General features: G+C 44.2%; 1 protein-coding gene across 11 annotated transcripts in view; it reads right to left on the reverse strand.

The window, feature by feature from the left end:
• The window catches only part of BCAS3 (BCAS3 microtubule associated cell migration factor), a 794,545-nt gene that overhangs the window by 63,184 nt on the left and 714,550 nt on the right, over positions 1-16,811 (reverse strand). The window lies entirely within an intron of this gene.

A 16,811-nucleotide genomic window follows, 5' to 3' on the forward strand; every position in this document is an offset into this window, starting at 1 on the left:
CCAGTTAGCACTTAATAAATGCTTAATTGAATGAATGAAAGCTGGCAAGAACTGAAGGGATAAATATCAGCAGTCCTTTGAAGGGGGAGAGAGGGAAAGGGAGGAAAAGTAAATTAGAGAAGTCACTAGACATAAAGTTTCCTCACTCCTAACAGTGATATACACACTGGTCAACTAGAATTGTGCTCCCAATGTCTGCTGGTAGATCTGCCTCTTTTCAGTGTAGCCGGTACTCACAGCTGTAGTATGGAACTTTAAATGTATGTAAGCTGGCTCAAACAAGGTTCACTATAAGGAGTTGTAAATATGTCAGCTCAGTGAAAAAACAAACATGTTGAAAATGGCGCGGTACTAATGGAACTGGCCGGGGGAAGGAGGGACAAGGATGGCAGGCAAAAGTAAATTTTTGGTCTCTTTTTGAAGTTGCTCTGAGCCATCTGGGCAGATAAAGAATCTTAGTCATGAGATTTGTTCAACATGGAAGAGAAATGTGAGCCAGGCCTCCTCCTGGTCCCCATGTCCCAAAAGCTAGTTCAGTCTCCCTTCTACCCAGGATCCAACAGCTCTGAGAACTATGAGGCACGTGTCATAGGGTCTGATGGCTTTCCTTCTAGAAGGAGAGGAAGCAGCAGTTGTTTTGTGGCAAGGAGCGAGGCCGACATTGGGAGGAACATCCCCTCTTGCTCTCATCTCTGGGGACAAAGAGAGGACAGAGAGTCTTGGACCTACATGGAAGATACTGGAGACCCCAGTGGTTCTGCTAGGGAGAGAGAGAATTAAGCTTCATCTTGGTTCCAGAGGAAGAGACTTCTATTCCTGGAGGTCAGTTCAGAGGCTGAGTCTGATTTTGATAAAAAAAATTCTCAAATTTCTCAAAAATTCTCAACCTTTGATATTCTTTTACCTTCCCATAGGGACACATAGCTATCTTCCAGGATCCCCAGGCCATCACCACAATGGAACTAAAATAGTCCTATTCTCTAAGGCAAGGCTTAAACTTTTTCCACTTGCAACCCCATTTTGCCTGAGAAATTTTATGTGACTCTGGGTATACATGTACATAAAATAGGTACATGAACCAAACATTTATTGATAATAAATATTAATTTTGCAACCCCTATATTCAGTTACAATATGTGACTCAGTTTAAAAAGCTTTGTCTAAAGATAACTCAGGAGCATATCCTATGAATTATTCTTGTTCTCCATGGCTTTCAACCACTTCCTGCTAAAGTGGATAACATTTGAAGAACTAAGGTACTAGCTGATAAAGAAGCAGAAGGTGAGATTCTTTTCAAGACTGTCAATCTTTTTTTTTTTTTTTTTTCAGATTAAACAAACCAGTTTGTTATTTGTGTATAAAACTCTACAATTACAAAAGTCACAAGAAAATGGAGTCTCCAAAGCAACACCCCTCCAGTGAGGGCTCAAGGCACTGGGCATAAGCCTGCATAGAAAATGGAAAGAATCACAAATGCAGGTACAAGTGATCAGTTGGGGGACATTTATCACTCTTCAAAACTCTGGTTAGGATTGGGCACTCACCCATACCTGTCTCCCACTCACCTATAAATCAATACAAAAATAGCCAAAATTTAATTTCAGTGCCATAGGACCAGCCCTTGATCACAGTTTGGGGTCAAGCTTATTTCTTCCCCCACACAACATCTCAGGCTTAACAAAGAAATCTTTTTTTCTTTTCTTTTCTTTTTGGCCCCTGAACTTCCCAGCTGGGATGATGAGGGCATGAGACCTCATTGAGTGGGCTGGGACAGCAGCTGCATCAAGATGAACTGTGGGGTGATGGAGATAGAAATGGGGGTGTGAGACAGGGGATGTGTGAGAGCTGGGGGAAGGGGATCTGCCTCTTAGTCACTCTCCCTATAAGAGACACTACAGAGTACCTCTACACAGAACTATGTAGAAGAAGAGGTAAAGAAGAGGGAGAAGTCCTGAAGAACCAAAGGAATGAAGCTCTGGAATGGTGGAATGACAAACATAAGACTGAGGCTTGAGATTGGGTTCTCTCTCTGCCTTCCTGTAAGCCCAACTCAAATTGAGATGGCCTGGGTCCATTCAGACTCCAAAGATGGCACTAGAAAGGAAATGGATCCCACAAGGTTGAAAAAGGTCATCCTTCCAAAGTGAGCCTGAGGAATCCTGCTCTCAAGGAGAGACTGTTCCCTTGCAGGTGGAGGGAGGAAAGAACCTTGCTCCCAGGTTCTCTAAGGCTCAGCCTGGGGAGTCAGTTCTTGTTCCATTTCCCCAAACCCAGGAAGTAGGCCGAGGAGGTTAAGTGTTTCGAAGCCACACACAGAGTCAGTAGGCGGGAATGGTGCTGAAAAGGCAGGGCTCTAACCACTGCAGGGAATGACTGTGGGAAATGGAGCTGGTGGAGACAGTTGGAGGTGTGGGAGTTGGGGCTGGGCTCGTGGGGCAGGGAGGCTGAGGGCTTTGTGGGGAAGGGAGAAGGCCCGGAGCAGGAGGGAGGAGCTGCTGCGGCCCTGGTGGTGATGTGGCACAAGCTGCCCTTTCTGGTGCCCCAGTTCAAGGCCGCAGAATGGAGCGGCCATTACATGGGGTAGGCTGGGACCCCTGGAAGATTATAGTTGAGGCCAGGGTACAAATAGTGGGGGACGCAAACCCTTCTGGCCTTCTCCAAGGCCAGCAACCACAGGCAGCCTTAGCTGGCGCAGCTGTTGGGCCAGTCTGGCTCTCAGCCGGCTCGTTCCCTGCCCAGTAACCGCACTTGTTCCTCACACAGGGATTTCATTTCCTTTGCTGTTGGGCTCCCTTTCTGAAGAGGCTGCCAACCAAGATCTGCGGTATGAGATGAGTTAGAAGCTGCTTCCGGGGCGAGTGAGGACCACGCCAACTGAAAGGTGGGAAATGACTCAGTCACCTGCCCAGGCTGCCCGGGCCCTCGGGGACTCATGCTGGCTCTGAAGGATGGTTCTTTCCTCTCCTTCCCCTCATCTTCTGACCCCTTCTGTTTTCCCAGGTCTCTTCTCAAGGGCTCCTTATTAATTTGGCATGGTCCCCACTCACTCCAGAACTGTGATGAATGTGACAAGAAAAACCCCAGTCCTGCCAAGTGAGGAAGTTGCTCCCAGCTATAGGAGAAGTGTGTGTCCCTCACCTGGAAAGCCCCACCTTGCCTCTCCATCCATCTATCAGTTAACCAGTTGAGCAGGGGTCTTTGGTTACAATGGAAATTTCCTAATAGGCTCCTCTTGAAAAGAAGGATGGAAGGACAAATCTCAGCATGTGATGAAGGCATCCCACTACCTCCTGGGCAACCCCACATTGTGCTTATTGGATATTTTTTACTCGTATGCTTCCTCTTGCCAAAGTCCTGCAATGTTATAATGATAGCTTTTGGACCTGAAAGACCAAGCTGTCCAGCTGCCCCTCCTACCAGCCTGGCTCCTTCTCAGAGAACAGCCCACATACAAAGAAGCTCCCGGGGCCTGAGTCTGAGATTCCGAGGGCTGGGTTACAACTGCCTGCACCCCTAGACTGTGGCTACTCCACCCTTCTCACTGGAGGTCGGGAGCACACACCACACCAAAGTGACATATGGGGCAAATTAGCCCAAAATGAGGAGGAATGGACTTGCCAGATCAAATGGCCAAAACACACAATGACATATGGGGAAGGCTTCTTTGGTTATAAACAAAAACAAATCAAAAAAAGAGGGTTGGGGTGGAAACAAACAACAAAAAAACACACCTAAAATTCAAGCACTCAATTAATAACCAATCAAGTCATTCTCCTTCCTTGTAGTTCCTCCCATGGCCAAGCAGAGCTGCTGTTAAGCGCCAGGCGCTAGCTACCATGTGTTTCATCTGTCAGTTGGGGATCCAGATGTATGGCACAATAAAGTCAACCAGGCCTTACTGAAGCCTCACTCCACACTCCATGCCATTTGGGCTGATATTAGGAGGAAACAATAAAGGCGTCTCTCCCCATAGACTCCAACTGCACTGGAAGCTTACGGGTAAGAACGGTCTTCGACAATGGATGAGATCATAGACTTTGGGCTGAGGAGGGAGTTCAAACCCATTTAATCCAGTCTCTTCATTTTAGAGATGGAGAAATCAGAGACTTGGTCAGAGTCACACGTTTAGTAAGTAGCAAAAGGAGGTTCCGAACCCATGCTCTGACTACAAATCTAGTCTCCCTCCTAACCTCCTTCTTTCTGTCATTCTTGCGCATTCATTTCATCTCGACAAACATTAACATATTCCTATCATATCTGGGTCTGTGCTAGATGTTGGGGTGAGATAAGCAGATTCCACAAGGAGAACAGGAGCAAGAAGTGCATATTATTGTGGCAATGTGGGACAGAGCGAAGAATAGGGGCTAGGTATTCTGAGCACTTGGGTTCTAATTCTTGCTCTCCTATTTACTATCCAATCCAGAATGCGTCACTTCATCTTTATACATCTGGTTTTTTCCCTCAATAAAATGAGAAGGTTGGACTTGATAATCTTTAGGCCTCCTTTCAACTGTAAATCGTATAATCCAGAGAGGGGAAGTAAAAAATTGCCTATGAGTTAAAATCTCAGCCCCACAGCTTCCTTATGAGAGTACCCCTCTCAGTCTCAGTTTTCTCATCTATAAAATGGAAGGAGTAGATGAGATGACTTTCCACAGAACACAGAAGAAATCTTGTAATTCTCACTCCATAAGAAGCAGGGATACTCTTTGATGTCTCTGGTCTCTCAGAGAGATGAAAAAGTTAAAATGGCTTCCACCCTCACAGGGAAGGATTCCTCTTCTTCCAAGTAGAGGTGCAGCTCCACTGCTCCATTTTTCAATGCAGAGAAATAATACCAAATCGCCTCTCTCCTAATTCCAAAGGTTGTGTCCGTATAGCTCTGAGAGCCAGCAGTCCAGGGAGGACAAAGGTGCTGACAACAGTGTCAAACAACACTGGTACTTTCTGTGACACCTCCATTCCCACATGGACTCTCTCAGCAAGATTTATACTCCTGGTGGGATGGCCACCATGCATTTCTTACCAAAATAAAGTTTCTTCTCGAGGCAACATGGGTTCGGAACCTCCTTTTGCTACTTACTAAACGTGTGACTCTGACCAAGTCTCTGATTTCTCCATCTCTAAAATGAAGAGACTGGATTAAATGGGTTTGAACTCCCTCCTCAGCCCAAAGTCTATGATCTCATCCATTGTCGAAGACCGTTCTTACCCGTAAGCTTCCAGTGCAGTTGGAGTCTATGGGGAGAGACGCCTTTATTGTTTCCTCCTAATATCAGCCCAAATGGCATGGAGTGTGGAGTGAGGCTTCAGTAAGGCCTGGTTGACTTTATTGTGCCATACATCTGGATCCCCAACTGACAGATGAAACACTTGGTAGCTAGCGCCTGGCACTTACCAGCAGCTCTGATGATGATGCTATGGACCCTCCCAGCAGCAGAGCCTGACCCTGAATCTCCTCGCCTCCAACTAGGAAGAAGATTGCCCGGGACCAGTCATAGTCTCTCTCACCTGGCTCACCTCTCAGTAGTTATGAAGTGTCAGGCCCATACTAGGCCCTGGGGACACAAGGACTGAAAACAAAGTTCCTGCCTTTGGGCAGCTTGTATTCACTATGGGTAGGGGTGCTGTTAGAGGAGATAATATGTACAGAAATAAGACCATTCAGGATAATTTTAGGAGGGAGAGGGAACCAACAATTTTGAGGGCAGAAGGAGCCCCAAGGATATGAGAAGGATGTGGCGGCTGAGCTGAGCCCTGAAGAAAGTAAGGATTCTCCAGGATGGATATAGTAGGCCTGAGGGATGGCCAGCATGAAGATTCACAGAAATGAACAACTGCCTCCTCCCACCCCACAAACTCTCCCTGCAGAGGGCAGGGCTGTGGCTATAGAGAAGCAAAGGAAGCTAACAGGCCAAAAGGGGCTGAACCTGTGACTTTGGCCTTACTTGCACTGTGCCCTAATCAGCTTAGCTAACCAGCAACCAGACACAGCCAACTGCCTTCAGATGCAGACTCCAAGCTTCCAAAGGAGGAGCTGACAGGTTTTTTTGTGCTAAGAAAGGTGTGTGGAAGTCCTGGTCACCCTGATTTCTCGGAAGGTCAGAGACTGAATGGAGTCAGGAAGCCCTGGGTTCAAATGGTGATTCGGACACTTACAAGCTGTGTGACTGTGGGCAAGTCACTTCACCTCTTCTGAGTCTTTTTATTGTAAATATGTGAGTAAAATATTCATTTACTCATCTGTAAAATGGGGGACAAGAATGCTGAACCTCACAGACTTCTTAAGTTCTAGTGTGCTCCTGCCTGTAAAATGTACAAATTTTAAGTCACCAGATAAATGTAGCAAACTGTGGCAGAAAGGGGGCTGATCCTCTCTGAGATATATTGATGACATGGTCACGAATGTCATTTAACTTCTCAGTTGGTTTCAGTGACCCAGGAGTGTCAATCTGCTTCAGCAGAAGGAGCTTCCACACTAGGACTTCCCCATGCCCCCCAAATAAAGAATAAACAAAATAAACAAACATCACTATTGTTCAGCTGTGGCACAGCTGATTATCACAGTGTCAAGAAATATTTGACCCAAGATCCTTAAAGAGACAGACTATCTCCCAACTGTTTAAGGAATAGGGCACAATGGAGAAGGCAGCCCACCATGCTCTCAGCTACAATGAGCTGTGTAACCTCAGACTACCCTTGCGCTGCTCCCCCATTTTTCCATCAAAAAATGAGACTGAATCATTCTCTGTTCTCCCTGGGCTCTTGGGGATCTCTCGGGGATCTCTCGTGGATATATGGCAAGGATGGCCATCCTTTGCGACCCTCTTCAGGGGAAAGGTCACTCTGGAAAATCTCAATTGCCCACATAATTTGTTTGTGACCCGAGGGCTGTGGTAGAACCAGGGGCTCAAGGCGGAGCAAAGTCAGTGTCGTGAGTGACTCGATCCCGGGGTGGTTATAAGTGGTTCCTGTTTTTCCCTCTCCCCTCGTGCCTCCTCCTCCTCTCTCCTGACGAACCTGGCCACACTGTGAAATGGTCTGTCACCTCCCAAAGATGTCCGGCTGTCCCAGATGCCTTTTTTTTTCTAAATAAAAAGGAAGAGACGGCTTGGCCAATGAAGGCACTCGCTGAGGGCTCGGGCCTTCTCTTTGTGCTGGGCAGCAGCCAATTACTGGAATAAGGAGTGACCTAACGGCCCCATGGGGGGGCCCATACTCCAAGCAGTTACTTCTGGATAATACTCTTTGCTTCTCCCCTCTCCGTGGCCCCCAACGCACTAACCAGCCACCCCCAGCCTGCTCTTCTGTTTTCCTAAATTCTTCCTTCTTTTGGCTTCCACTCCTTTCACAGGAGTCACTCGAGGCTCTTAACAATGCTCTGCAGCCCCTGCGTTCATCCTGGCACCGAGGTACTGCTTGGATCACACCATTTTTGTAAATGAGAAACAAATACTAGCCTAATACCAAACAGATCTCAAGCTCAGCACTAAGCTCTCCTCCAACCAATGGCTGCTTCCTTGGCATCCAAAAATCCTGGTGCTCCTTCCACAGAGGCTCTACTACCCACAGTGGGAAGAACAGCCTGAGGAGAGGTGCCAGCCTCTGGACGTCCAATCAACCTTTTTTCTGTTTTCTGAAAGCTTTATTAGCACTAAGCAAGCCTAAGTCTTATCTAGCTGCTGAAGGGGAAAGTGCTAAGGGCTTCTGTGGTCCTAGACCTCTCTGTATTCTGTCTGTTCAAAACTTGGCTCTCACCCAGGGAAGGAAGAAGCTAGTGGTGATGCTGGTGGTAGGGGCTCAAACCTCCAAGAGGTGAGGGGAGGGTGGAATTGGAGCACTAGTTGGCCAGAAGCCCTAAAAACTGGGCCCTCTTAAGGGGAAACATCATCTCTGGAAAAATCCCATCTGCCAACATTATTCCTTTCCCTGACTGTCCTGAGGAATATCAGTTCAAGTGACAAGATATGACCCATTAGATGAATCCTAGATTCCTAGACTTACAGTCAGGAAAACCTGAGTTCAAATCTGCCTCAGATACTAGCTGGGAAAGTTATTTTGATTTAACCTCCCTCTAAGTCTCAAAGGAGGTTGGACTTAATGGCCTCCAAAATCCTTTCCAGCTCTAAATTTATGACCTGGACTATTTATCCCTACAATAGTATAGACAGAAACTATGTGAATACCTCAGGGTCAGGATGAACTCAGGAGGTGGATGTGATATGACATCTAGATATGATAGGACATACAACAAAATTGAATCATCAATCAAAGAATTGGAAATTGAGAGGATGCTCATCAAGTGGGGAATGGCTGAGAATAGCTGTCATTCACAGTTGATCATCATACAATATTGTTGTTATTGTACACAATTACAGCACTGCCTACAATATTCTCTCCTGCTTCTGCTCATTTCTCTTTGCATCAGTCCATGGGATTCTTTCCAGGTTTTTCTGAGAGCATCTTGCTTGTCATTTCTTTATAATACAATAGTATTCCATCACAATCCTATGCTACAACTTGTTCAGCAACCCCCCCCCCCAGTTGATGGGCATCCCTTCAGTTTCCAATTCTTTGCCACCACAAAAAAAGCTGCTTTAAATATTTTTACACACATAGGTCTCATCCCTCCCTATCGATGGGGCAATAAATGTATTGGGGATGAAGCCAGGAAGGCCTGGACCTTGAGTCAGAAGGACAGTAGAGCTACATGCACAGATAGTAATAAGAAAGCTTCCAGGATTCCAGGGGCCAGTATCTGGTGATAGTAATAGTGGTCCAGAAGACTGTAATGTATAAAAGGGATCTTGTCCCCTGTGATGAAGGCCTTGAAACCTCCCTGATTCTGGGGTCAGAAGTGTCTTGAAAGGCTTTAGGTAGGTGGGGAGATCTTTTACATTCTGCTCTTTACCTTCTTTAAGGTAAAGGTATTTGATCCAAATATGGATCGTCCACTTTATCACTCAACACATCTGAGATAATGGTTTCTTGAGTGTCCTTCCCATATAACCCATTCCCTCCTCCAGCTATCTCAGGTTGATACGGCTCTGGTACGGGGTGAAGTCAGACATCCTCCTGCATCCATGTCCAAGGCCATGACATCTTTCTTCAAGGTCTGACCCTGGTCAGGAGCATCCAGATAGGTGCACAGCACCCTTGAACAGGAAAAGGAGATGATGATGTTGGGAGGAATCATGGGTAGATAATGGATTGGGGGCAAGAGCAGCAATGGGAAGACCTACTTTTGTTACTCAAGAATCTGTGACTCCAGGAATAAACTCTCACCTGCCAACAGAGGCCTAGATGAGCAGCAGAGCATGGACTGAGTTACAGCCTCACTTAAAGGTGGAAAGAATCTTAGATGTCTTCATTTTGCAGATGATGAACAGGAAGGAAGTGACTTCATATAGGTTACACAGGAGATAAGCAGAAGAGCCAGGATGGGACCTTGGGAACTCTGTCTCCCAAACCAATGTGCTTTCCACTCTCCTACACAGTCTCTACCCCTCCACAGATCAAACATCTCCCTAGTAGGTTATGGCTATACAGCTAATAAGCTATCTGAGGGCAAAAAATGTCACTTTTTATCTTTTTATTCCTAGCACTTGGCACTGTGTCCTGTACACAGTAGAGGTTTAATCTATATTTTTAATGAATTAACAACGCTTTACTATTATTATCATCAAAGGAAATTCCATAAACACTAAATCCAGGACATCCTAAAAGTCATAAAGCTCCAGACCATGTTTTCAAGGGATAATCCCATTTAACAGAGATAGTAGAACTGGCCCAGGTAAAACTATGCATGAATGGAAAATATGCTTATCACTGTTTTATAGAATAGGTTTGTCCCTACCATGCTGAAAACTGAGACACATTCGATCCCATATTCTGGTAGGGTACAGGACTACTCCTGGGCAGCAGCTGAGGGAAGCAACCAGGGGACAAAGAAAACCCAAGCTCAGACACAGGTAAAATCGGCCAACATTCCCTATAATCACTGCCCCTTGGGAAATTCATACCTTGTCAGCTGCCCTTTTATGACTTAATCACAGACTGTTCCTGATGGTTCTTATATCATGGTCCTGCACTGCAACTTAATCAGAGATTTCCCTGGGGGGAACTCCCATTGTGGGAATTCCTTCTAGGAAGCAGGTCACGCTCCAAGTCCAAGAAGTTGCTTGAGGTAGAGAGTTTAAGGGACTTGTCCAGAGAGTCCAGGTTTGAATTGAAGCCTTGTCACTACTTGTGTGACCTGGAATCAATTATTTCAATTTTCTGTGCCACAGCTTCCAAATGAGACTGGATCCCAGGTCTCCCTGACATTATAGCCATTGGCTGGGTGACCTCACTCATGATCTTTTAATTGTTAACTCTTCCTGCCTCATCACAGACCATGAGTCAAGAAATGAAAGGTCAATTTTGTTGAAATGAATACAGATTCCCCCCTCATCTCCTCAACTTGTTTGGGAGATAGCATCTGTTCCCCCTGTCTGGCCAGAATCCACAGAGGTAGGTAGCTACAGGTTGGACATTTATGAAGGGTCAACCATGTGAACCTGGGGCAAGCTGCAGTGCTGGGCTACTACAATTCACAAAATCTTTTACAAAGGCAGGGCAATCTATATGAGTCAAGGGAGGACCCTCTCCTTCCTCTTCATGGGTGAAACCATGGAGCCTTGAAGAAATACTGTCATGGAACATTTCTCCACGTGCATGTCTCATGGTCTCTTCATAACGACAGCAACCCCCCTTAGGATTTTTGGTAGCCTCCACAGAGCCTGACTCAAAGCCATGAGTATGACAAACATTTAATGAATCTTTATGGATTCTGTTTTTTACTTCTTTCCTACTATGCTTATTTTATTTTATTTTTTTTTAATAGCCTTTTATTTACAGGATATATACATGGGTAACTTTACAGCATTAACAATTGCCAAACCTCTTGTTCCAATTTTTCACCTCTTACCCCCCCCCACCCCCTCTCCTAGATGGCAGGATGACCAGTAGATGTTAAATATATTAAAATATAAATTAGATACACAATAAGTATACCTGACCAAAACGTTATTTTGCTGTAGAAAAAGAATCAGACTCTGAAATATTGTACAATTAGCTTGTGAAGGAAATCAAAAATGCAGGTGTGCATAAATATAGGGATTGGGAATTCAATGTAATGGTTTTTAGTCATCTCCCAGAGTTCTTTTTCTGGGCATAGCTAGTTCAGTTCATTACTGCTCCATTAGAAATGATTTGGTTGATCTCGTTGCTGAGGATGGCCAGGTCCATCAGAACTGGTCATCATATAGTATTCTTGTTGAAGTATATAATGATCTCCTGGTCCTGCTCATTTCACTCAGCATCAGTTCATGTAAGTCTCTCCAGGCCTTTCTGAAATTATCCTGTTGGTCATTTCTTACAGAACAGTAATATTCCATAATTTTCATATACCACAATTTATTCAACCATTCTCCAACTGATGGACATTCATTCAGTTTCCAGTTTTTAGCCACTACAAAAAGGGCTGCCACAAACATTCGTGCACACACAGGTCCCTTTCCCTTCTTTATAATCTCTTTGGGATATAATCCCAGTAGTAACACTGCTGGATCAAAGGGTATGCACAGTTTGATAACTTTTTGAGCATCTACTATGCTTATTTTAGCCTTATGTCACCTGGATAAAAATTTGGAGATGGATGGGGAGGTATAAAGAGCAGGAATACTGACCACACCAGAGGTTGATTTTCCCTGAACCCTCCCCTAAAGTTAGCCCTGAACTCTGCTAAGTATGTGCCATGGCACTTCTAATGGCAGAGGAAAAGGGCCCCTGTGTTCCTGAAAATGTCCCTTGTTTAAATGGAGCCAGTACTTTGCTAGTCATGTCAGCAGCACTATGAAGTCAGCCTTCCCTCTGAAAAGGATGTCTTATCTCTCCAGTCCTTCTCCTGCACCATATATCAATGCCCTGCAGGGTAGTCTCTTTGCTGCCTGCTGTTCAAATTTGTCCAATTTGACATGGTCCTTATGGGGTGGGATCCTGTGTGGGACTGTCTAACTTTGATGGGGAATTAGCGAGGCTGACTGGACAGCTGCTTTAGAAGGACCACTAGTGACAGGTCAAGGCAGGCCCCCTCCCAGATAAGCAGCAGTCCCATATTCCCTGCCTTTCCTAACTCTTCGGGGCAAGGCTGAGCTCGGGGACCAACTTTTGCATTTAGAGCTGGGATACCTCTCCTCCTGACCTCAAGGGCAAGGTCATTCTTAGGTAGGGATTGGGATGAGCTGCTAAAGAGTTTTAATATGTTGCTGATGCTTATGTGGCCAAGCTGAAAAGGAAGAAAGAGGGCTTCAGTAGCCAAGGCAGAGGAAAAGAAACGAACAGATACAGATTTTTCCCCTCATCTCCCCAACTTGTTTGGGAAACCAAACAGGACCCACAGAGGTAGATATCTACAGTTTGTGAACAATTCAACAGAATCCAATGGACATTTATGAAGGTTCAACTATGTGGAGAAGCCACTTAATCTCATGGCACCCAAGACAACTTTCTATAGCTGTAAGTTGAAAAGAAGATGTCAACTTGCACTGGTAGATGGAATACAGTGTATTAATGAAATCACAATCCTTACCATATTATACCATGTGCAGAGACATTGTGTTAGGTGAAGTGGTTTCAAAAACCAAAAAAACTAAACAGATTCAGCCTTCAGGGAGCTTACATTCCGAATGATACAATAGGTACACAGAAAAGACAGAAGTGGCTAGGTGGTGCAGTGGTAGAGGTGCTAAGTCTTTTAGGAAGACCTAAATTCAAATATAGCCTTAGATACTTAATAGTTTTACCCTTGGCAAGTCACTTAACCTGTCTGCCTGATTCCTGAATTGCAAAATGGAGACAGTGATAGCATCTAACTCTCAGGGTCATTGTAAGATATTTTTAAAGCTCTAAGCACAGTATCTGGCACTATATAGGCACTTAATAAAGGCTCCTTTTCTTCCTTCCAATGTACAAAATAACTTCAAGAAAAAGAGGATACTAACAATTTGCCAAGAGAAGTAAGGAGATGAATACAGATGATGCTTGGACTTCATTTCAAAGGAAGCTAGTGATTCTATGGGATGGAGCTAAGGAAGAAATGTCCTGGAATGGGAGATAGTCCAGTGCAAAAGTGGGAGATGGAACAGCATATTTGGGGAACTGTTAGCAGGCCAATTTGACTGAAATGAAAGGTATATAAAGAATAGAAAGGTTAAATGGGAGCTATATTGTGGAGGGCTTCAGATGGCAGAGTGAGGACTTCATATTTTATACTACAGGTAACCTCCAAATATTTTTGAGATAAGCAATGGCATAGTCAGATCTGTATCTCAAGAATATAAATCTGCTAGCCATGTTTAGCATCTAAAGGGATGGTTTCCCATACTCTAGGCAAAGGTGCTGGTAACAAGTGAGTTAGTCATCTCCTTTGATTGATCTGGGTTCTCCTGTGTTTTTTTTAAAAAAAGTTTATTTTCAATTGGTTCTCCTTGAATAATTTTTCAGCATGTTCTACAAACTCACTGCATTTCTCTTTAAATAATTCAAATTTCATTACAGTGTGCTAAGTTTAGAGACCATCAGAATCTTACAGCTGGAAGGGACCTTTGAGGTCAGAAGAAGTAAAGGGCCTAGTGGTCAGGAGACCTGGGTCCTAGCCTTAGCTCTGGCCTAAATAATTATGTGATTTGGGGCAAGCCACAATTTCTCTGGGTCTAGGGTTCCAAAGGTGTAAAATGATGTGATGAGATTAGAGGATTTCTAAGATCCTCCTTTCCAGCTCTAAATTTCCATCCCTCTGGCCTGACCCCTGATTGCACAAATAAGAAAGGAGGTCTCCTGGTCAGAAAGCTTTGTCTCCTACGTTTTGTTTCTCTTTTTTGGAGGTTTGCCAACAATGGATTAGCTGAGGTACCTCAGCATATACCATAGCACAATATGGTAGAATAATGATAGCTGATATTTCTCTAGCACTTAAGGTTCATAAAATGACTCAATACATCATTTTATTGGTCTTTTCAATCAATCAACAACAATCATTTATTAAGTGTTTATACAATGTGCTATATACTGTGCTAAGCACTGGGTATCCAAAGAAAAAGCAAAAAAAAAAAAATGGCCATTGCTCTCAAGAAACGTACATTCCGAGGTATTACACACACACAGACACACACACACTCTTCAGACAAGCTAAATACATAGGAGAAATTGCTATAATGGCTATGTGGTCTCAGAAAGGTCCTCTGGAGAAGGACTCCAGAGGAACTTTTGAAGAAGATTGAGTTGAGTCTTGAAAGAAGCCAAGGACTCTGTCTAGTTGGAGGTGGAAATTGGAAGGGAAAGCATGGGGAAGAATGGGGAACAGACAGGACAAAAACACAGAGATTGGAGACTGAATGCATTATTTGAGGAAGAGCAAAAAGCCAGTATGGTTGAATGGTAAAGTTTGGGAAAGTTAAATAGACTGAAAAAAGATTGGAAAATAAGGAAGAGCTTTAAAATGACAAACAGAGGACTTTATCACTGATCCTGAGAGTAACAGGGAGCCAGTGGAGTTTATTGTGGGAAGGGAGGGGCAGGAAGATGACCATGAACAGACCTATGCTTTAACAAAATCCTTTTGGTTGCTATGTAAACAATGGATCGGAGTGGGGAAGAAACTTGAAGCAAGGAGACTAAATAGAAGGTTACTACTGCAGGGGCAAGCACTGATGAGGGCCTCAAACAAAATGGTAGCTGTGTGAGTGGAGATAAGGTGATATATGGGGGAGAGAGGGTAAAGAAAGAAACTATAATGGGAAACAACTGGTGGGCAGAGGATATAGGGGTTGGAAAAGAAAGAAATCTAGAGAAAAAGAGAAACAGAGCAAGATAGAGAAGAGAAACAGATATAGAGGTAGAGACATGCATCATGACACTGAAATCGTGAACTTGTTTGGTGCTCACAAGAGTAATAGGCAAGTCAGAGAGGGAAAGGTTTTGGGGAAAAGGCATCAGATTCTGTTTTGGGTGTGTCAAGTGGAAGAAGATAATGAGACATCCACTTCAAAGCAATGGTCAGTTGGTGGCTTCAGAATGGAGACACTGTGGCTAGAGAAATCAATCTTAGAATCTTTTGCATAGAGCTGATAATTGAATCCAAGGGAGCAGATGAGATCATCAAGTAAGAAAGTGTAGAGAGAAAAAAGAAGGCCCAGGCCAGACTCTCAGGGACATAGCCTGTGGATGTTTTATTAAAGAGGCTTCAAAGAAGCAGCAGAGAGCAACAGAACCAAGAGATAGAGAGGAACTATTATCCCTACTTTACAGATGAAGAAACTGAGTTTCCAAGAGGGGAAAATACTTTTCCTAAGATCATAACTCATAAGCATCTGAGGCAGAAATTGAACACAGGACTCCAAGTCTGGTGCTCACTCTGACTACATCATGGTATCTGGTACCTGGTATCCCTCCTCCTCCCCCCAGAGTCGTGAGATACCGCTTTTACTTTCAACTTGGCCAATAATTAACATGAGAGGTCATGGGCAAGTTCGTAGCTTTAGTCTTCTGTTTCCCTATCCATTAAATGGAAAAGCGGGACCAAGAACTCTCTGAGGAGCTTTGTAGTTATGAGATGCAATGATCCTTGGGTCTAGTCGAGGGCCAGGGCGAGCATAGATAGAAGGGAGCCAAACACCTGGTTTGAGTCAATTAACTTCAAACTTCTCTCCCACCCTTGACCAGAATGAACTGCTAACAAGAAGGGAAGCTGGCCAGTCTCTTTAAGGTTTGTTTCCTCCTGCTCATCCTCTGGGAGGAATGTGCTAATGAGTACGGAAATAGCTTCCTGAGGGGGAGGGACCAACAAAGGGCCTGGATAACCCACCCACAAGATAACCAGTCCCGGGATAATTGAGAACTGACTTCCATGGAAAATTTTCCAAGCCCTAGAGTATGGCAGAATGATGGACTGTTTCCCTGGGCCATAGTATAGACAGACATTGATGAATAAGGTCCCATAACTCTGGAACTAAGGAGGTGGGACCTAATGGGAAACTGAGACACACCCCTTGATGGATTTGCCATATGGAAGAGGGAAGCCCAGAAGCCCACATACTAATTTCCTTCTCTAAGTGTTCAGTATCCTGCTCAAATTTCTTGTAACATTCTTCTTCTAGCCCTAAATTTAGGGTTATGATTTTCATTTTTTCTTACTTTCTAAAGTGTTTTGGCATTTCATTTTATTCGGGGGGGGAGGGAGGGAGGAAGCATCTTATTTTTGTCCTCATTATCACTGTTGTTTTCACTTTGCCAATATGGGAAATAAATCCCAGACAAGTAACACAACTGCTCCTGGGTCAAGTTAGGCACAGAGCTGGTGAGGGAATCTTAGTCTTCTGGATTCCCCAGTAGCTGTTTTGTCCACTGGCTCATCCTCTACAAATCAGCACCTGAATTGTGTTCTTTTGATCAATATGATATTCCATATAATCTGGATGAACAATAAATAGATTCTTCCTTCTTTAAATGAAAGTTCTGGCTGTGGAAAAAGCATTTCCGTGGCTTTTTAATGCTCTCCTTCGGGCAGGACAGTTGGGTATCAAATGCCTCATAGGCTGCTGTGGGAGAATAAGTTTCCTTACGTGATATTCAACCGTATGACTTTGTTTTTTTTTTTTGGACAAATTACTTAATGGTTCAATCAATTTTTTTCTGACACTATCAAAGGGTATCAAAATAGCCATGGTCCTCCCTGCAAAGTAGCAAGGCTCTTTGCTCTCAGAAAAGATGTT

Source organism: Sarcophilus harrisii, chromosome 4 (assembly GCF_902635505.1).
Source record: "Sarcophilus harrisii chromosome 4, mSarHar1.11, whole genome shotgun sequence".
In the NCBI taxonomy this organism is placed as follows: domain Eukaryota; kingdom Metazoa; phylum Chordata; class Mammalia; order Dasyuromorphia; family Dasyuridae; genus Sarcophilus; species Sarcophilus harrisii.